Source organism: Gavialis gangeticus, unplaced genomic scaffold, assembly GCF_001723915.1.
Source record: "Gavialis gangeticus isolate Ggan-Ray unplaced genomic scaffold, GavGan_comp1, whole genome shotgun sequence".
NCBI lineage: Eukaryota > Metazoa > Chordata > Crocodylia > Gavialidae > Gavialis > Gavialis gangeticus.
The window spans coordinates 98,705,699-98,722,510 of NW_017729025.1; the positions used below are offsets into that span (position 1 = coordinate 98,705,699).

At 42.8% G+C, this 16,812-nt stretch overlaps 1 protein-coding gene across 1 annotated transcript in view; it reads left to right on the plus strand.

Annotated features, from left to right (window-relative positions):
- The window catches only part of AMBRA1 (autophagy and beclin 1 regulator 1), a 181,619-nt gene that overhangs the window by 147,905 nt on the left and 16,902 nt on the right, over positions 1-16,812 (plus strand). The window lies entirely within an intron of this gene.

Below are 16,812 nucleotides of genomic sequence, written 5' to 3' on the forward strand. Positions count from 1 at the left end.
TAATAACATGCGAGTGGAGACAGCTGATGCTTCCTGCAGTTGCTGAAGAGTCTTTGTAGATGGATGGATATTTCTGATACTGAATACGTTGCATACAGTGGAGGTGTCAAATTATTTAGACCAGGATGGGGAGCAGTGGCCTCAGAACTTCTACATGATGAATCAGACTTTTAATGGAGCTGTTTGAGGAACTTGCTTTGACTTTTCAGCCCCAGGACATGCAAATGAGCAGTGCTGTATCGGAACAGAAGTGAGCTACTGTTGCTCTGTAGAAGTTGGCTATCCCAAACTGCTACCATGTGATTTCATCTTATCACAAGAACTTGAATACCTGAGGTGCTGTTTGCTTTAAACTGATTGGCATAACTGATTAGGAGACTTTTAAACTAAGAAATGGTGGGAGAAGTTTGGAATGGACTCTTGAATTTATAATCTCCACACTTTGTTTTAAAATACACAAAAAGGAAAACGTGATAAAGAGATGGCAAAGGGTAAAGGACTGCCAGAGGGTAGAATAATTCACAGTAAAGAGAAGAACTAATACGATTAGAAAATGGTTAGTGGCAGGACAACTCTTAATCCACCTAGGAAATTGGATGTGGTCGGTGGGGTTTGCTTACAAATGCAAAAAATCTGGGCAACAAAGAGGAGCTGGAACTACTAGGGTAGGATGCTACGTCACATGTTTATAGAGGTAAAATCATGATATAATCACAGTCTTGACCAGAGCCACAGGTACTGGAGGAAAAATGAATAAACTAAAGGTGGCAAGGCAGCATTGTATGTTGTTAATGTAATGGACTGAAAGGAAATAGAGAAAGAGTAGCATAGATAAAGCAGAATCACTTTTGGGAAGGATATTAAAAGAGTCTCCACTGTGCAGTACTTGGAGTCGGCTCTTGACCCTCAGGGTTGGATGGGAAGAGATCTGTATAATGTTAAATAAATATGACTGGAAATTGTATTATTGTGGGCGACTTATTAACGCTCCAGATATATATTGAAGAGCAAATGCAAGAACAAATAATGATGGGGCCCAGATGATCTTGGTGTGATTGCCAACAGGTTCTTCACCAAATAGTCCCTGAGTCAACAAGAGGTGATGCTATTTTAGACTTGGATTTGGTAAGTAATAAAGACATTGTAATAGAGGCAGTTGTAGAAAGTAACCTTTGCTCAAGTGATTACAAGTTGATTCAGTTGAAATTAAGAGGGAGGATAAATAGAAGTAGATTTGTAACAGTTTTTATATCAAGAGTGGAAATTAAGATGGCTAGTTAAGGGCTGACTTCAAGGACTTGGATGTGGAGGAGGTGTGGGATTGCTTGGGATATAAGAGAAAAATACGCAAACCTAAGTGGATATTAAGAGTAAGCACAGAGCTTCCAAGGAATGGGGAAAAGGATTGATCCACAGAGAAAGCTAACTCTTAGAAATGAAGTGATAAAGTAAAAATCAACCAAAAAACTCAATCTGAGTTGGACCTTGCAAAGGAAAGAGCAAAAGGACTTTCAGCCCTACAAAAAAAAAACCCAGAATGAGGGAAGAAAAGTTGGGGCACTATGCAGTTAAGATGGGGTAGAGATTAAAGATAATCCAATACATGACCCATAACTAAATGAATAGTTTTTAGTAAGAATGCTGATGTTGAACATGGGCACAAAGGCAGGACGGCTAAAGGAAATAAGTGTATGGAAATGAAAATTACCATATGCAGTTTGGAGACAAAGCTCAAAGCTGAGCGTGTTCATGTTAGGGGAAGGGACTGGATGACGTGCACTCCAGAATTCTGAAAGTCCTGGCCTATGAATAATGGGTTCATAGGGAAGTAGACCTGAAAAGGACCTCATGACATCGTCTAGTCCAACCCCCTGTACAAGTTAGGATCATTTTTGACTAAACCATTCCAGCCAAGTGCCGGTCCAAAAAAATCTTGAAAATTTCCGAGGGTGGAGATTCCACAATTTCTTTTAAGTAGCCTGTTCTGATGCTTAACTACCCTTAGTCAAAAGATTCCTCCTAATCTCCAACATAAATTTCTTCTGTTACAGCTTGAGGCCAGTGCTCCTAGGCCAGTTTCCTATAGCCACAGAGAAAAGATCATTTCCATCCTTCCTCTTTGTAATCACCCTTCAAGTGTTTGAAATTCCCCCTGTCTTCTCTTCCTCAGACTGAATAACCCTAGTTCTTTCAGCCTTTCTTCATAAGTCTTGCTTCTCAGGCCAATCACTTTTGTCACACTGCACTGGATTCTTTTCAATCTGTTCGCATCCTTCTTGAAGTGTGGGGCCCAAAACTAGACACATTACTCCAGGTGAGGTCTCACCAGGGCTGAACAGAGTGGAGGATATGCTTCCCTTGACTTGCAAGTGACAATCCTGTTAATATAACCCAGTATGCTGTTGGCCTTTTTACAACAAGAGCACACTGCTGAGTTATATTCCTCTTATGGTCTACTGTAACCCCCAGTTCCTTTTCTGCAGTATTACAGCCCAGCCAGTCATTCCTGATTCTGCATTTGTTCATGCAGTTATTCTGTCCAAGTGCATGACTTCACACTTATCCTTGCTGAATCTCACCTGATAGATTGCAGACCATTTTTCCAGGCTGTCCAGGTAATTATGGATCCTAGTCCTGCCTTCCAGAGTGTCTAAACTCCACCCAACTTAGTGTCATCTCCACCCAATCCCATCATCCAAAGAATTAATGAAGATATTAAAAAATACCAGACCCCTGGGCAGCTCCACTTGATACTTCCTCCCAATTAGACTTTGAACCATTGATGACTGATTGTTGAGTGCAGTGATCTAACTGGTTATATATCTACCTTACAGCATTTTCATTTAGTCTGCATGCCCTTTGCTTGTCAATGAGAACATTGTGGGAGGCAGGAATGAAGATTTGATAACAAGACATCTTAATGAATCTATCAAGTGCCATATAATTGGAGAATAACAAATGTAAGATCTATATTTAAAGAGGTGGGAGGGTGATATGAGCAACTATTGGCTTTTGTTAGTCTGACCCCAATAGCATACAAGATGTTAGAACAAAGTTTGAGGGAATGAATAATTAAAAATGTGGAGGTAAGTGGAAAATAGGGCCAAATGCAATATGCATTTACCAAAGATGTATTGTGCCAGGCTAAGCCAAAAGTTCTCTTTGATAACAAACCTGATTTTCTAGACAAGGAAAATTCAGTAGATCTCGCCTATCTGGATTTCAGTAAAAAAGTTACCACCACAAAAATGACTTAAAGTGGAAAAGAGTAGGGATTAGTTAAACAGTAAGGTAACTAGTTAAAGAAGAGATGACAACAGTTTTTGTTGAAAGGTGGTATTGGGGCTAGAGTAACATTACTGATAAAGTTTCTTAAGAATCATTTTCAGGATCGGTCCCTTTAATATTTTCACTAAAGACCTTTCACTAATGAAATTTGCTGTTTGTTTTGGGAGGTAAATTTGCTCTTGCCTCCCAAAGTTGGGAGGCAGTGTCAATATGAAAGAGGATTGCTGTGTTGTCTAGGAAGATTGGATGATCTGCAGTAGTTGACATTGGATGAAATTTAGTAGAATAAAATGCAAGAACATGCATTTAAGGACTAATAAGAATCTCTGCATTAAGCTGGGAGCTCATCAGTTGGAAATGACAGAGGAGGAAAAAGATCTGGGGGAATTAATTGGTCACAGGAAAATATCAGCCACCAGTGTACTGGTCCCCTAACAGTCAGTCGCCGAGTCCAAATTCACCACTGGCGAAACCAGAAGTGCACTTTCGCCAGCACTTCTGGTTTCGCAGCTGGTGTTTCCAGGGGGTGCATGGCCAATCTCAGGGGGTGCACATGCACTATTTATCACCAATGACTTGAACTGGAACAGAAGCAGGAAGTGTACATCCAGTCTCACGTGAGATGAAGTAAGCTTTGCTTGTTTAGTCTGGCAAAAGGAAAACTGGAAGAAGGCATGATTACTCTCTACAAATACATTGGACATAATGTATCCCCCACCATGGAGGGAAAGTAACTATTTAAGCTAACGGATAAGAATGGCCCAAGAACAAATGGATATAAACTGGCCACAAATCAAACTAAAAGATGCTGTTCAACATCTGAAGAGCAGGGTTCTACTACAGCCTTCCAATTGGAGTAGTGGTGGTAAAAGATCTTACTAGTTTGTGGTGGAGTTTGGTTGATTGAGTCACAGCAGGTGATTAGACTCAGTAAACTGGAACATTCCTTCCAGTCCTGTATTTCTGGGCCTGTGGTTGACCAGGTTGATGTTGGCAATTTAACAGTAGAACAGTAGTCTTGTGCTGTAGGTTAAGGCCCCTGCTACACATTACATATATTATGCAATGAACTGTTTAATTGTACAGTAAATTTAGACTGGCCATACATGTGAAGTAAGACTGGCCACAAGTGCAAAGTAAATATCGCACAATTAACTGGTTAACTGCACAATAAATTTAGACCAGCTACATGTGCAAAGTAATTGTCACACCATAAAAATTACTATCCAGATATAAAAAGAGCCCAATAGCTAAAATAGCCAAAAGCTGGTGCTTGAAAATATGTAACAATTTTATAGCTAGTTTCTATACAGTTTTAACTTGAATGTGTAGGTCCTAAGTTGATTGGTTATGGTCTATCTACTGGTGCTAGGCATAGCTAAAATGCCTGATATAACAGCTGGGTTTAAAAGCCTGAATTCCTGATCTGTACTAAAACTATCGGAGATGTGTGTGTCCACAGTTTATGTACCATAAAAAACGCATGGATATCAACCACAAAAATATGGTTTGATTGTTATGCAGGTTGACACACAAGCCAGCGTCATTGTGGCAAGGCCAATGATATCAGGATTCTGTCTGGATTCTTATCCTTTTGGAAAAGAAAGAGACCTTATTTTCTCCTAGTAACAGGGTTACCAATGTGGGATAGATCATTGGGTACATTGAGTGGGAGAGTGGCTTTCTCCACTTCATGGAAATCCCACAGAAGAATGTGCACCAGGGGTAGCTGGTTCAGAGTAGCTAATACAACATAAATTCTTTTCCCAACTTGTTGCATCCTAACTTTCCACATAGGCAAGCTCTCAGCCTTGCGTTTGCTTTATAACCACTTTAAAGTTGCTGCTCCCTCTTCACTTGATATTGCTTGTGCTTGTGGCTAGTCCTAATGCTGACTCAGCTTTTGCTCTTGTTCCTTGTCTCTACATATTCAAGACTTAGAAAAAAAAATACTGGAATGGAATCACTGAGAGTTGAAATCCCTGGCTTGTGCAGGAAAGACTTTTTCTGAGTTGATAAGAATTTCCTTTTAACTCCCCATAACCTTTCCACCCTGTCATGTCCCATCAAGAGCTTTTGCATTCATTAGTCCTGACCCACCATGTTAGATGATGAAGCATTAAGGGCCTCCCAGAACTGATGCGTGTGAGACAGGAAGCTAGCAGGCACAGACCGCATGCTGTTCAGTGCCCTATGCTGGCTTCTGCTGCAGAGGGGCTGTGCTGCAGCTGCCTTCAGTCTCCCCTGTACCCAAGGAGCAGATTCAGATAAGTCTTGATATCCAGGCTATTTGCAAATATTAATCTCTAAACCTCCATATTCTGTGAAACATGGCCAGGGTAACTCAAAAATCAAAAGCTGAAAACATTTCTTTGAGGGCCAGCTATGCAGTTCAGGCATTGATGAGAGGAGGGATGATTCCTTGTTGAGACAGACAGACAGACATATACTCTTCTAATGTAATCAAAATACCACCTGAAAATATGCCTTAGTTTTAAGACCAAATAGCTAGTAGAATTTCCTTCTAGGGAAGTAGGCGTTGAGTCCCAAATGGATTCAGTGATACTGTGTGTGTGCATTGTGGTACTTTTTGGTGACCCTGTTGTGTGAAAATTGATTTCCCTGTAGAAGGCTTTCATATGTTATACATATTACTGAAATTGTCTGCCTATGCCAGACCAGTCTCTTCTCTGAGGGTTGCATGTCCTCTCATCCAATAGTAGGGAAGGCATGCCTGAGCCTGGGTATTATCTATCCTGCTGACTACATTGATCAGCAGGGATCCTGGTTTTCTCTGATTTAAAAAAAAAAAAAAAATCCCCAATTTTCAGGTTTAAAAAGCAACCCAAAAGTCACATTTTTCTGTGATCAACGTGAAATGCCACTGTATATGTATAACGGCATTTCAGTTTGATCACGGGGGAAAAATGTGGATTTTGGGTTCCCTTTTTTAACCTGAAAATTGGAGATTTTTTCTTAATAAAAAAAACCCCCAAAAAACCCAGGATCCCTGTTGATCAGCCCATCCCAACTTGAAGATTGGTTTTAGAATCATAGAAAATTAGGGTTGGAAGGAGCCTCAGAAGGTCATCTAGTCCAACCTCTGCTCAAAGCAGGACCATCCCCAGCTAGATCATTCCAGCCAAAGCTTTGTCTAGGCAGGTCTTAAAAACCTCCAAGGATGGAGATTCTACCACTGCTCTAGGTAACCTGTTCCAGTGCTTTACTACCCTTCTAGTGAGAGAATTTTTCCTGATACGTAACCTAAACTTCCTTTGCTGCAATTCGTGATCATTGCTCCTTGTTCTGTCACCTGCATCTGGTGAGAACAGTCTAGCAGCTCCATCTTCTTTCAAACTCCCCTTCAGGTAGTTGAAGGCTGTTACTAAATCCCTGTTCAGTCTTCTCTTCTCCAGACAAAATAAGCCCAGTTCTCTCACCCTCTCCTCATAATCGGGGATCCTGGTTTTCTCTATTAACAAAAAAAACCACACACCACAATTGTCTGATAAACCTCCAAAATCTGCATTTTCTGCAATTAAAATGAAATCTCTCCTTCTCTCTGTTTGAGTTGAACACAATGGTTTATTAATATATTTACAATTTTAAAACATTTTGAAAGCCTACCAGTCCCTCAATTATTATAATGAAATAAATTCTAAATACCTATATATTTTGGCATTTGATCTTTTTTTTTTTTTTTTTATCATGGAAAATCAGAGCCCTTCCTGCCCCCTTCGCTCACCAGGATGTAGGTCCAGCTGCACCTGTCATTCCTCCCATTCCCCGCCTTCTGCTTTGTGGCACTGAGCATCCCTGATATGTTGGTGCCCTGCTAGGGCCCCTCATTCACAGCCCCCTCCCCTGCTTCCCCCTTGCTGATGCCTCTCACTCCTGACCAACAGCTCCCGCCTCCTCCCAGCCCTGCTGATGTACTTCACTCCCTCCTCCTGCTCCCCCCAGCCCCAAGCAGCTCCTTGCAAGCTGGAACTCTGCCAGCCTACAAGGGGGAACTTATGGTTTGCTGGGTAGAAAAGGCTGTTTTTCCACAGGACACAAAAAACCCTGCTCATGAGCCATATACCCCAACCACCTAACCACTTTTGTTGCCCTCTGTTGGACACTCCAATTTGTCTACATCCTTTCTGTAGTGGGAGGCCAAAAACTGGACGCAGTACTCCAGATGTGTCCTCACCAGTGCTGAATAGTGGGGAATAATTGCCTCCCTCCATCTGCTGACAACGCTCCTACTAAAGCAGCTGAGTATGCTGTTGGCCTTTGCAACAAGGGCACACTGTTGTCTCAAACACACAACACAGCTTAGCACATTTGTTAATATTGCATGTTTGTGTTGAGACCCAGTTAACCCTCCAGCTCAATGTGTATTAATGGATTTCATTTTCCTTCTGTCCTTCAGAACATGCCAGACTACTAGCTAGTGTGATACTAGTTGTCCTTTGCTACACCACTCAGTTTGTGTGCTGGGGTCTCTATGAGGAAGTATATGGGTGTTCGTGCAGCCTAGTCTCCTCGCCATATCACATAAATACCTTTGGACCTTGCAGTAACCTTCAGCGTTTCAGTTCCATAGTTTACTCTCAGTCTGTGTTGCAGTGTTCCTACCTAAGCTGGTGGGAACGTATTTTGAGAAGTGTATTCTTGTGATCAAACACTTAAGTAAAAATCCAGATGCATTGCAACTCCCTCTTCGTTGACTAATATCTTACAAACTATTAAAAAATGTAATTGCAATTAATTATGAGATTTAAAAAAATAGTTGCAATTAATCACAAATTTAATTGCACAATTAATTGCACCATAGTTGGCGCACACCCCTCCCCCAACAGCCTGGAGCCTGCGTGCCCTGTAGTTCCTTTCCACCATCACCAGCAGCCCACAGCCCCAGCTCCAACCACAGCTCACTCCGTGCCCACTCTGGACTCACCCCAGCTGGAATGGACCAGCCAGAACCCATGTGAACAGCCCAACCCCGACCTGCCCTGCACCGTCCAGACTCGCATACCCATGCTGAGCAGTGGCAGCAGCCAGGCAGAAGCTGCTGCTCAGTGTGGAGGAAAAGCAGCCCCTCTCCCCCACTGCTGCCGAACTGTTCTTGCTGCAGCTGCCTGGAGCCTGCACCCAGGCTGCCCTGCAGCTCCTCTGCACTGCCACCGCTGCCCCACTGGGCAGTCCAAAGGCGGCAGTACTGGCAGCAGAGAGGAGCCACAGGGCAGCCTGGGTACAAGCTCTGCGTGGCTGCAGCAAGAAGGCCACAGCAGCGGTGAGGGGAAGGGGCTGCTTTTCCCTAGTGTCGAGTAGCAGCTTCTGCTTGGCCGCTGCTGCCACTGCTCAGTGTGGGTAGGTGGAGCAGGCACAGGCCAGGCTAGGGTTGAGGTTACGCACATGGGTTCCAGCTGGTTCGCTCTGGTGGTCAAAATGATGTATGCAATTAGCATGATTAAAAAAATTAACATGTCAATTTGTTTTTGCATTAATCGCCTAAGTTAACTGCAATTAATTGACAGCTCTACTAATTTTGTAATGTTATTTAGAAGGTCAACAGAGCTTATCTGGCAGAAAATTTTGACACCTTTCTCAGATATCCATATTTGTTGCTCATGTTTTCAGTCATTTTCAGAAAATTTTATTTTCCTGCCTTTGTTACATTATTTTCTGGACTTAGACATAGGAGAGACAATAATTGCCAGATTAATCTGACTTCCCTATCTAAAGATTGCTTTTTTTCTTGTGTTTGGATACCTCTCCAGTTTTAGGCAACTTATCAAAAGAAGCTCATTTGCTTAATTTTTACTATCCTGGAGTATATGTTGTACAACTACCTCCTTTACCCAAGTGTGTTTCGTCTGTCTGTCTCTGTCTCACTGTCACTTGTATATTTTTCCTTTTTCTTGATTGTCTAAACTTCTCTTGAATTTTCTTTTTTAAATGTAGATTTCAGAAAGATGTTCAGGATTTTGGCTCTTTGAGTCATCTTTAGTTTCATCCCTTTCTTTTCGGATGAATGGGCCTTTCTCTTTGGTTTTCTTCCCTCTCCCTCCCACCTTGATATTTTTAGAAAGTTACTTGTCCCTCTTTGGCAGTGTTAACACATCCTGCTTTCCTGAAGCCTTCATCCTCCTTCTGCGGGTCTTAACTGATCTGTCGTTGCTTGGTTGCTTTCTCCTTTGCCTTTTGCAGTAGAGAGTTTTTTTTCTCTCTGATTTTTTTTTTTTTTTTGAGGTAGTCCATTGTGGAAATATGTTGACTGTCCCTTTGATACATTCCAGTGAAAAAGGTGTAGACAGGTTATACGGCATCTACAGATTAAGTTCCTGCTTCCCTTCTTGTCTGCTGTTGATTTTCAGTTGATCATAAGTTGTAGGTTGAAATATTCCATGCTTATTCTTGGCCCAAATATTGACTTTTCCTGGAAAATTTGAGTGACTGGTATAACATATTGTTTTCAGTTGCGGAGTCATGAAAAATGTATGCTTCCTCCCCCCCATGTTCCAGTTTGGAGCTTTGTGCTTGGCTAATTTCAGTGTGACAGAGGTGAGAAATATCAAGCTTGGTTTGGCTTGTGGATCTCATTGAGACTTAAACCAAGCCAAGATTTTGATTATGTAGCTTACATGTATTTAAGATTGGCATATTCATGTGTTTTCATCAGAATGGTCTATCCAAAAGCATTTGCTGTGTTTGCTAGCCTTAAATGTTAACTTTAGAAGCAACTTTCACCAATTTTAAACCAATTTCCTTCAGTTTAGTTTGATCTACCAAAGTTTGATATACATGGGATCTTCAAAATGAGCCTACCTTGAAGTTTCCAGCTTTGAATCAATTTAAGCATTAGCTAAGGCGAAACAGTTTAATAGTTGAAAGAAGATTAAACAGTTTATTTTGATGTAAAGGTTTATTGCAGTTTAAGATGGTTAAGCTCTTAGAGGACTTAAGCAGCTTGAACGGCCCAAAAGTTTTAAAACACCTTAAGTAGTTTAAGCCACTAAAAGATCCGAATGGACATATAAACTGCTTATTAAGCTATTCTAAGGGATCAAAGTAGCATGAGTGGTGTTAGCCAGAGTCCATGATCACCTTAAACAGCTGATTGTGGTCTAAACAATGTATACAACTTATTGAGCCTAGTTTCAGGTGGCCTCAAACCAAATAGTTCAAGGAACTCACAAACTTTACATTCTGGGTAGCTCCAATGCAAAGAACTTGGCAGTGAATCCTAGAAACTCAGCTCCTACATCAGTTCCATACTGGGTGCAGGAACAGATTGGAGAGAGTTAAATGAAGAAAACCTCTGAGTGTCAGTGTATTGTTAAGGCTGAGGAATATGCAGGCTAGTAAAAATCAAGGACATTTCCAAAGTTAGGGCTACTTCTGTCAGTTATTGTGTCCTGTAGTGTGGGTGGTATATTCTGTTACATGTGAACATGAATCTGTTGCTCTCTCCTCTCCTCCTGCAGAGAAGATGTGATATACAATAGGTCCCACCAATATTGTGGTGACAAAACTTAACTTTAGAATTCCAAGTCTTGACTGCCTCATTTCTCCAGTTTTAGTTTTGCACTAATTCTCACTGTTTGCATTTAATTATGGCCTTCAAGTGCCACTCCCTATTGTGTACGGGAGTGGCTGGCAGTCTAGCGATGACAGTTGCAACACAGGAATCCAACATCAGGAACAAGCAGGTTCTGAGATACTAACTCTAATCTAATGCTCAGAGTAGCATAGAAAGGCTGTGGAGTGAGCTGTGCCCAGCCTTTGCTGAAAAGAGTGTTGCTGCAGTTTAGACGAGACAAGATGGTAAGACTACTGAGGCCTTTCATATGAAAGAGACTCTTTGGCCCCTTCTTGGTGTAGAAGGCATGATTGTGCTTCTGTCCCTCACAATATGTACAGGCCATTCACTCTACTACAGTCCCCCTCATCAGGCCCCAAGGTGACCTTGCTGGCATTATTACAGGCTGAACTAGCTTCACCTTCTCTTGATGTCACCATACTGTTGCCTTGTTTCTATTTGCAACTTCTGTCTGAGAACTCTTATATTAAAAAAAAAAAAAAAAAAAAAAAAAAAAAAAAAAAAAAAAAAAAAAAAAAAAAAAAAAGAAAGAAGAGAGAAAAAAGAAAAGCAGCAAAACCCTGATTTTTAATTTTAGATTCTTCACCTCAGGAGGCACTAAGACTAATTCCTTTTGCCTAGAGGTGTACCGATGCATCAGTCCATATCATATTGGCACCAATAAATGGAAAATTGACATTATTGGCAATCAGCTTTTTTGGCTGGTAATATAGTGAATAAATGCCACGCCCAGAAGCTTGGAGAGCAGTGTCCAGCTGGTAAATCTGTGGGGGGGGGAAGGGGCATGGGAGAGGACAGATCGAGGCCGCCATAGCTTAATTGTGGGGTGGCTCTAGCCTGGGGTGGGCAAAATGCGGCCCGCAGGCCAGATGCAGCCCACCAGACCATTCTATCTGGCCTGCAGGGCTCCTAAAAAATTTAGAAAATTAATATTTATCTGCCCCTGACTCCCTGTCATGTGGCCCTCGATGGCTTGTCAAAAGTCAGTAAGCGGCACTCTGCCCAAAATAATTGCCTGCTTCTGCTCTAGCCTCACCCCACTGTGTAGCCACTCTTCCCAGCTCTCCCATGCCCTTTCCCCCCAACAGACTTACCAGCTGTGATGCTGCTCTCCAAGCTGCCAGGCTCTGTACTGGCAATCAGATCGGTATCAGCTGATATGGCTGGTCAATAATCTGCCATCGGTATCGGCCCAAAAAACCTTTATCAGTGCATCCCTACTTTTGCCGTTCACTTCCTGCTAGCGTATCTTCTCTGTGTCTTCCCACCTGCTCCACGTTGCCTGCTGAAGAGCAAAGCTACAGAAAGATGTTGGGGCCAGTAAATCACTTGGGTTGTAGTCAGCATAATCCTTTGTCGTATTTGAGATCATTTTACCACTTGGGCATTTTTCTTTTCCCCACATATCAGTATACTTTGTCTGTCTTTCTGACAATACTTGTAGTAGGCTGGCTTCATGTACATGTTGCTCTAGCAGAAGAAGGGTAATTCAATATTGCCCAGACAAAGAAAATGACAAGCGTATCAGATGCAAAGGACTTTATTCTCCATGCCCGATTCCTATCCATGGGCTGCAGTAGCCTGGATTGGATAGTTTTGGAAGCCTGTAAGAGGGTTCATGCAACATCATGCTGTTGTGAGACTGAAAAATGGCACTATCCATCCACATTTCCAGTTTTACACTGTAATGCTAATCTTGATCAAGTCACATGAATGGCATTCAGAGTGCATGTCAGGCCCATGTATCTTAGCTTGCATGGTTGTGAATCAGCTGCTACTGGGTTAGTTGTCCCAAAATAATGTACCAAATCTGAGTTGTCATCTTTCCTAAAGCTTGTGTTGAGCCACTTACTGCACTGGGAATCCTAGCTGCATTCTCCTACACATCTGCATCATAGCCAGCTTCCCCCTGGAGACCTGTGTCTCTTTCTTAACTGTGTGTGGTCCATCTCTCTGTAGGAACTTTAGTGTTAGTGAAATAAAGGCACCAGCATTTCACTTTGAAGTAGTTGATGAGAACTCTTATTGTGCTTAAGATTCTGTTGCCCAGCTATTCATGGGTGCAATAACTATACTGAAATGACATGAATTTCCCATCCTCTTAAGCATGCTGTAAAAACTGCCTGTGGAGAATGAGCACAGCTGGGAGCTGGGGTAGCTTTGTCTGGGCAAGCTGTGGAGCAAAATCCATATTTGGAAAGAATGAAAACCTGATTCCTTGGTGCGGTTCCACTGGATGCTTGTTCCCTCACCCTCCGCTTCCCCTCCCAATGGGACCAGTGGAGGAATGTTGGTATTTTCTTAAACTCATGGCATTTTTTGTCTCAAGCCCTTTTCTGAACAGCCCAAAAATCTAAACAGTGAACTACCATGATAGTGCTGATTGAATGAAAGGTCACTTTGTAAAACTGGCTTTAAAGACTGGATATTTTTCTGCAGCATGTGACTTACAGTATGTCTCTCAAAACTCTGCCCTGTATGGTTGCACCCTACTTTGGCATTGCAGGAAGTGATGTGAGTAGCCCTGCATAAGAAACAAACCCAGTGTCCTTGTCTGAGTTGATTGTTTTTTATGCTCCATGTATTAGGGTTTCAGTTGCTTGACTATATCACTCTAACGTGTTTGGGATGGTGTAAATTGAAAGAAACCATCTACAGATCCCATGGGCTCAGCTGTTTCAGATGCAGCTCCTTGTAGGGCTTGCTCAGAACAGCAGAGTGAAGGCCTCTTCATAACTTCTTGCCATCACCTGTTAGGCTTTGCTCCTGGCAAAGCTTTGACATTGTTATCCCAGGCTCTCTTCTCTGCTGAGTTCCTTACTATGATTATGCCTGCTGTGGGTTCTCACTAAGATATTTGATGTTAGATTTGTGCTGAATTAGCTCCTAAGTTAAATGTTCTTTAAGCCTGTATGCCTTTGTCAGGTGTTCGGTATCCTCCATAGGCCAGACCAATTTTGCCATCCATTCCTGTTAAAACGGAGCAGCAGTTTCTTTTCTGCCCATAGGTCACTTGTTTTATTAGGTAATAATCTCAGATAGGCAGGGCTACTTAAGTCGTGTCTGTGGTTTCTGACACCTCCACTGCCAGTCCTTGTTTTGTTCTTGGCATAGTATTAAGCTCTGAACTTTTCCAAGTACATAAATAATCTGAGCCTGGTGGGAGGCATGGAGGAAACCCCCCTTGCTGAATGAACAGCCAGCCTGTGACCAGCTCTCCACTTAACAAAGCCAATGGAAATTTCCAGGGAGAGTGTAGAGAGTTTTCATTTGACAGCCATAAAAAGAAAGAAAATAAGAACCTGGCTAAATAGACTTTATTGCTGATGACTGAAACAGCATGAAGAATTGCAATTTCTCACCCTGAGGCCTTGGACAGCAAATGCCCTCCTTTCTGCAGCCGTATCTGAGATGATATGCTCCATAGTGAGCAAAGGTTGCACTTCATTCTGTGAAAGGGGTTCTTTTCCTAGTATTTCTGTTCCAAGGACATACTGGGGGAGAAGTTAAAGATTCCTTCTCCAGACAAAGGGCATTACAGGGTGGTGCCTTAGACATTAACTAACTAGGAGGATTGAGACTAACATGGCTGACCACCACCTCTCTGTTCCCTCCCTAGTGTAAGCAGAAGTCATAGGAGCAGATAATCAGCCCTTGATTTGCACAGGTACTGGGAAAGAGTGCCTGAATTTGGCAAACTAATAAATGTTCTGTGGTGATGATGTGTAAAAAGGAAATATTAAGTCTTTCAAAGCAAAAACGTTACCCTTTAAACTGATCTAGTTAACCCAGTGCCCAGCCCTGGGGTTAGCTGAAAACAAATCTAAGATGAACCAAAAATAAATTTGGTTTAAATTAAAGTATGTACTCCAAGCAGGCACTGGATTGAGATGGGGTTGAGAGGGTAAGGGAAAACTAAAGGAAGACACCGAGGAAGCCTAGTGCACTGATACAGAATAGGCAGAATACAGTCACTGGTTTCCTTGCATTGCATGGGTCTCTCTCAGACAAAACCAGCAGGGCAGGTCTGAAACAAAATGGGGAAAGGGTGTCCTATTCACATGTTGATAATGAAATCAGAGGGACTCTTGTGTTGCTCTCCCCTTCTGACATCTGCCTCTGGGAATGCTGATCCTTTCAAAAGGTTCCTCTCCTAGGGTAGCCAAAAGCAAAAGGCCCCAGCTCTCTGGCAGTAAATGAGTAGTTAATAGGAGCCTGGCAGCAGAAGCTCAGTTGATAAATGCTGCCGTTTAAACCTGCATGTGAAATCATGTATTAAGTGGAATGGCTATTGATTTCTGTGTCTAGGGAATGGAACAAACCAACAGCCTGGAGTTAGAATGGGCCTTCTAACCCAGCAAAGTGGAGCAGCACCAGCTCTAGCTAAAAGGAATAGGTAGAAATGGGAGCTTAATTCTGTTCACCCTAAATGTCATCGGCTTTAATATTGCTGTATTGACCATGACTTTAATTAAAAGCCCTGTGGCCTCATTTCCAGGTGCTGGGAGATGATCAAGGCAGCTGGTGTCCACCTGGCACCCTTAGTGGGGAATTTCAGTAGTGTGGGCTACTGTGGACGTCATACATGCTCTTGGGTTACAAGGAGCTTCAGAGAAGAGGGTGGCAGGTAGAGATCAACTCAGTTCCGACCGCCAACAGTCTCAAATGTCAGAGCAACTAAGCTCTTTCTGAAGGATTTCTCTCCTTGATCTGAAAGTCTTCCTTGCCTAGGGAATGGTGCTGCCTTGAAGGCTCGCTTGTCACACTTTCCTGTCTCAGTGGAGCAGGCAGAGAGCACTGTGGGGGTTGGCGGGTTTCTAGTGATGGGCTGTCATCTGTCAATAATTCCGAGGAGTTTGTAAATCAGTGTCTCCCTGGCAGCTGCCTGAGCACGCACCAGGACTAGCTCAGCAAAAATATGTGATGATTGATTGCTTCTTGCAGCCATGGTGGGTGTCATTGTTGACCTTTCCTCCTCTTCAGCTTTAGCCCTTGCCCTCAAACCAGAGCTCTTGTGCTCTGCCAGTCCAGGTCTGAGCATCCAAAGTGCACAGTTTCTCCAGTGCTTCTGAATTCTGCCCTTGCTTATCCCCACTCCTTCACCTTCCTTTGCAGTTCTGCTGTATCTCACTGCTGGCCCACAGCTGTCCTCATTCCAGCACTGAGTCATCACCATCACAATTACATGTACACAAAGCCCTTACACTGGCTGTTGGGTCCATGTCACTTATTCTGAGCCTCTTCTGATTAGACTCTTGCAAATTTGGGCCTGAACTTGTATATACCTTGGCCTACCCAGGATCCTTTTCTCTGTCTCCTGATAGTAACAAACTGAACTGTCTTGCTGTGCACTGTCCATCTTTCATGTGGTTTTTGAAATCGTCGAACACCACTTAGCCTTTAGTTTCATGGGCCACTGTATCTGTCCCCTCTAACTGTCTGTCCCTTTAAGAAGCCCTTCTGCTCTTGCTAGGCTTACCATGAAACTTGCTGACTGAGTGTGGCTGCCTCACATGCCCTGGGGAACAGAATGTTTCCCAGCTTCTTGCATCCCATTATGGGTTCCATGAAGCTCAGCTGCTCCCTGCCTCAGCAGTCCATGTTCTGGGGTAACCAGGTCACGTGCATTGCTGTGATTTGAGATCTTCTCCTCTCTTTGCATCTAGTGTCTGCCAGGAAAGAGCAACACCTGAGGCCTCTTCCCGAAGCCTGCTAACTGGACTAACATAAAGCATTTTGTGTTGTTCTTAGACATGCCAAGCTGTCAGCAGTTCAGGAATGTGACTGCTGAAATCCCTGGAAGGCAAAAGTGTCCCTGTGTCCTGCATGCCAAAACTCTCCCTTCAGATTAAGAACCACTTGCTTGGCTCTACACTGCAATGAGGAAGCAGACCCTGAGGGATTTGTGGAGCAGTGCATTCCAGCATACACAT